The sequence below is a fragment of the Lactuca saligna genome, chromosome 4 (genome assembly GCF_052625555.1).
Source record: "Lactuca saligna cultivar CGN05327 chromosome 4, ASM5262555v1, whole genome shotgun sequence".
NCBI lineage: Eukaryota > Viridiplantae > Streptophyta > Magnoliopsida > Asterales > Asteraceae > Lactuca > Lactuca saligna.
This window is the reverse complement of record NC_136420.1, coordinates 158,950,735-158,956,734: the sequence shown is the minus strand read 5'-3', so window position 1 is coordinate 158,956,734 and position 6,000 is coordinate 158,950,735.

The following is a 6,000-nucleotide window of genomic DNA, read 5'->3' as shown; positions in this document are numbered from 1 at the left end:
TATGGAGTTTCATCTACTTTTAGGCTTGTATGCAATGTTAGCTTTACCACTTCTTCTTTGTGTAATATTTATTGAAATAAATGGATTTTAATTTTAATTTTAATTTTAATTTTGTTTAAAATTTATAGTTACAATATATCCAACATTGCAAAGCTCGAGTTTGCAGCACTTGAAGTTAGTGGGAAAAATATGTGCCATGGATGATAAATGTAAATGCATCTTGAGTCCATGGGAATCTCAAATACTATAAATGAATTTAATAATTGCTTGGCACAAGACAAAGCAAAAGTACAAGTTTTCCTTCGTAAGCATATTGATGAAATGTTGAGATTTGAATATCTTGATGTTACTGATCCAAGTATTCTCTGGAATCTTTTGAAAGAAAGATTTAATCATCAAAAGGAAGTTATACTTCTAAATGCAAGAGATGAATGAAGAACACTGAGGTTTCAAGACTTCAAGAAAGTAAATGAATACAACTCAACTTTGTTCAGAATATGTTCATACTCAAGTATTGTAGATAAGAAGTTACTAATGAAGATATGTTCGGGAAAACTTACTCCACATTTCATACAACAAACATTACCTTGATGCAACAATATCGGATGCAAAAGTTCACAAGATATTCTGAACTAAATGCATGTCTACTTGTTGCAGAGCAAAACAATGAGCTCTTGATGAAAAACCATTAATCTCGTCCAACGAGACAGTAACACTTCTTGAAGCAAATGTTACAAATATTGATGGTCATCGAAACAATACACGTGGACGAGGGCGTGGTCGAGGATGAGGCCGTAGCTATTTTAATCGAAACCAAAGCCATAATCAGAACCCTCATTTTGGTCGTAGACAAGATAATAATCGTGGTCATGGCCAGAAAAGGAATAATTACCAATCTTCACAAAGAAACAATGTCCACACACAAGATAATGCCAAAGTAGCAAGGCGTGATACTGGGACATCACAAAAATCTGAGGGTTCATGTTACAGATGTTGTAGCATGGGCCATTGGTTAAGGACCTGTCGCACACTTGCACATCTTTGTCAACTTTATTAAGAGCCCATTAAAGGAAAAGGAAAAGAAGCAAACCTTGTTGATAATGTTGAATTCACTCCGCTAACTTTTGATGATTTCTGCAACGACATGGAAGACATAAACTAAAATTTTATATTATTCTTCTAATAAACTTGCTTTTTCTTTATTTGTTTTTCATGTAATGTCTTTCCTACAATAAATGAACTTTCTTTATAATAATTATTATGAATATGTTTATTCGCTTATTATTTCTTTCATATGTGAAGTTTAATATGAGTCCAACTGGAGCACAACACCAAGAAAAGGTTGGAGATCTTTGTATAGCAGATAGTGGTAGTACGCATACTATTCTGAAATCAAAGAAATATTTTTTAAAATTAGTACCAACAAAAACGGTCATACATACAATATCAGGTCTTGTAGACTTGATAGAGGGAACTGGGAAAGCCCATTTTATATTACAAAATGGTACAAGCTTTTATGAAGAAAATGTCTTATTTTCTCCAAAGTCTAATAGAAACTTACTAAGTTTCAGTGACATATATTTCAAAGGATATAACATAAAAACTGGTGTGTGTAAAACTCACTTAGTTTTAATCCTACTTTAATTATCAAATAACACACAAAAGGCAGTGAACCTATCAATTGTGGTATAGCTAAATAAGCAGGGTATCGAACACAGGGAACGGCAAATTAAATTAAACACTAATTCTATCTAAGTTGATTAAGCAAATAGGGGTTTTTTCTCTAGTTTTACAAGACTAGAAACTTACTAACTAAAACTAATTCAAGACTAGAAAAGGACAAATTAACTAGATTTAATAATGGGAAAGGAACTTCTGTTTAGTTCAACTCGGTTAACTTTATGGTTGATTTTAGGGTAATAGTGCAATGGATTAATTCTTTCGTTGGTTACCGATTCAAGTGATTAGGTTTTTGTTCACTACCCAAATCCTTAGCAAATAAACTAATTCAAACAGTGGACAATTGCTTAATTTAATTATATTTACTAGATTAATTATTCGGGTTAAGTTAGACTTGCAATAGCTAATTAATTCATTATTCTTAATTAACCTCTTGTTTGATGGTCATCTTACAAGCTTGCACATGAGTTTACTCAATTTCCTTATTAATCCTAGTTTCATGTTCATTAATTCTAGACATATGGTATAGTGGTCACATATCATATGAGGTTGATAATCAATAGATGTTCATGCTAATCAATTATCTTCCTATTAACAGAAAATTAATTATCATTCATACACAAGGTTCTTTAGCAAGCTAAAATAACAATTAATCACCAACTTGGAATTAATCCTACCAATTAATCAAACCATATTGTCAACTTTGTATTCCCAAACAGAAGTCTAAAGAATTTAGTTCATAACTAAGATAAATAACAGCAAACAAATAAGTTCAAGTTGCTTAATCATGTTGACAAAACAAAAGAATTAAGTAGAATGGTGAAATTATGCCTTAATTACTCCCGGGATTGGATTCTAGCTTCCTTGGTCGACTTCTAGGGTTCTTCTGACTTCTTATTCGCAGCTAAGCACTTCTGAAACTCCCCAGAATTCTCTTTTTCTCGATTTGTGGAGTTATCTTTATATATGCGTTCCGACTCGTCGAGTCATATGGTGACTCGTCGAGTCCCTCTCACATTCTTCGTAATCCGATAACTATCTTGACTTCCGAATGATTATCCTTCTGATTCCGCGATCGGACTCATCGATTCAAGGCTCGACTCGATGAGTAGAAGCCTTTTTATGGGTGTTTTCCTTCTTCATTCCACTCTTGAGCTCCTGACCACTTCTCTTGCTTCCTTTCGCTTCCGAGCTTCATCTTTGGACTGAAAAACATAATTTAACACTTTTAAGTACCTTTTGTCCATAATATGCAACAATTTAGCTAATATATGAATAAATAAACTACACTTAATACACACCAAATATGCACATATCAAAATACCCCACACTTGTCTTTTGCTTGCCCTCAAGCAAAACTGCATTTTAACACATTAGAATCATATATAATAACTCCAATCTAACCCAGCCATTATGCCAAGACCGCAACGCATGCATTTGTGTCTAAAATTTTCCTAATAACCCCCCATACTCCAAATACTCACAATCCTCATAAACATTCGCCCACTCACCCCGAACTATGCTCATTTTATGCAACCCTCCGAATCCATCCTCAGAAAACCTCTTTACCCTCAAGGTATTTTTAATTGAGCAACCCAAGCATACATAATCTAGAATTACAACTTTTCGATACCACTATGGAATTCTTTGAATTCTTCACTTGCTTGATAATTTGATCTTTGATATCTTTGAATTCACCACCTTTGTTGTTTGATTTTTGGTATCTTCAACTTTTCGGATTTCTTCGAATTTTGATCTTCAAATCTTTACTTCATTTGCTCCAAAATTCTTACAATTTTTCTTGTAATTCTCTCTCTTTTTTTTTTACATGTATACCTCACTTTTTTTTTCACTCAAATCCCTACATGCTTAAGCAGGGGCGCTCAATCTCAACCTTTATTGGCTAATGATAAAAATTTTCCTGGATACATTTCAGGTTTAGGCTGCTAAACATATTGCATCCCTCAGGCTGAGCAAGGTCGTGTTTTTGTCTCATGATTTCACTGAAATAAGGAAGCCACAAATGCACTAGAACGTATATAGGCTCAACTAAACATTTGGGTTCTCATGCAATTATTAACACAATTCTAATATGGAATCCTAATTTTTTTACCAAAATTTTCTAAATTAAATCCTAAATAATTCTTTTGGTATGCAAATTTTTTTTAAAAATTGACTATTATGTAACCAACCCCTACCCCACACTTATGTGATGCAATGCCCTCATTGCATATTATGCATAAAAACAGAAAAATAAAGAGGGAATTGGAACAAACTCCCCTGGGATAGCAGTGGATAGGTTGATCACTCTCATTTAAGCTCCAACTTCAATAAACTTTATACATGGGAACATCCCATCCATGTCTCGTGTGGGTCGCTCTAAATATACGAAAATCGGTGTAAGATCTTCAAGAATGGATATGGAATTAGAAGGATGCAAGTGGTATAAGTATTAGCATCAAATCAGCAGTTGTTCAGCATGAAAAAATTAACGACTCGTCGAGTCTTATGATGGACTCGTCGAGTAGCAGTGTGCCTTCTCAGAATTTCTGAAAATACAAGGCGACTTGTCGAGTCAGCTTAGTGCACTCGACGAGTTGGCCACTGAACGAAAAATCTTGGTACGCGGCAACTGTTTCAGCCTCTAAAAACTTCTTTAACCCTTCCTCACATGCGGACTCAATTGCTCATACCCCTAGGACCGGACTCGACACTTTGACGTTAAAAACCCACTTCCTTGACTCGCTCTCACTCGCAAAAAACATCCATGCTTTACATCTCTATACCATCCTAAGCAATCATAATGCAATCCTGAAAAATAACTAACGCAAACAACCATTAAACATAATAAAATCTCAAAGCATACACACCAAAAAAAACAAAATAAAAATTGAAATTGTTTGATTAAAAACCAAAATAATCAAAATCAATCTTCATCCTCCTCATCATCATTGTTGGCTCCACTTCCCCCGACTCCGCTTCGCGCACCAATCCTCTCATCCCAAGATGGAATGAATGGGTAATTCCCACCATCAATATGTGGGATATTGAAGTGGTCAAAAAGTCGTATGTGGGATTGGTTGCTAAAGTTCAGCCCCCTCGCCATTTGATCCTGCATCCGCCTCATCTCTACATTGTACCAATCCATTGGTACGTCTTCATTCTCGACCAGAATCACTGGCGGCTCGTCCTCCACATCCCGTTCTCTTCTCGATCTCACCCTCCTTCCCGATGCTTCGGGACCAACAACGGGGTCATCATTTGGGATGGCATAAAGGCCACCACCATAGTCTTCAATTATCCGTGCTCTTCGGAAAAGAATGGGATTAAACGGGGGTGTCGGGATCAATGTCATGAAGTTCCAGGCAACGGCGCCAAAAACTTGGTCTTGTAGGCGTGAATCTTTTTCTTGTAAGCCCTTTTCAATTCGTCTCTTCTCCTTTTCTCAGTATCATCCTCAGCTGTTTGGGCTTCTCTTTTCCTCTTCTTCTTTTTCAACCCATGCTTTTTCACCAACACTTGAACCTCCTTTTCTTTAAATTTAATAACTTCATATTTCATAGTGGTCCGTGCTCTAGGTTTAGTGGTGAATTGGTGATCAGCTTCCGCTCTGCTTCCTTTTATGTCTTCATCCTCTTTTGTGCTCAACTCTTCTCCAAATGGCATCGTATCAAGGCATGCCACATTGGCGTGTTGGACCTCCATTCCTTTTACTTCTTCTGCCGATTGTTCTTCCAAAGAATCAATAACAGTAACTGAACCCATGGTATGTGAAGAACTATCAACAAACAAATCACCTTTGGTCAAGTTTTTATCCATATCGACTGGACTCGTCGAGTCCATTATGGTGACTCGGCGAGTCTGATCGGGTTCCATCAATCCTGCTGGCTCCTTCCAGTAGCTTTTCTATCTCCTCCAAGTCTTTGTTAGCATCTTCAACTTCTTCTGAGTGTAGCGTGAACTTACTTGGGTCTTCTTTTAGTAAAATTTCAAGCTCTTTTTGTAATACCTCATCATCCAATTGGATAATTGAGATTTCTTCTCTCTTTTCTTCTTCTTGCTTGACCTCTGGATTAGCTTTAAACATCACCGACTCATCACCCACTCTTAATGTCAATGTAGACTCACATATGTTGATTAGGGCACATGCAGTGTTTAAGAATGATCTTCCCAAAATAATTGGTATTTCGGGGTCTTCTTTCATTTCCACCACCACGAAGTCTACTGGAATAATAAACTTGTCCACCTTGATAAGGAGATTTTCACTTATGCCTTGTGGATGAATTATTGTTTTGTTTGCCAAATGGATTCTCATATTTA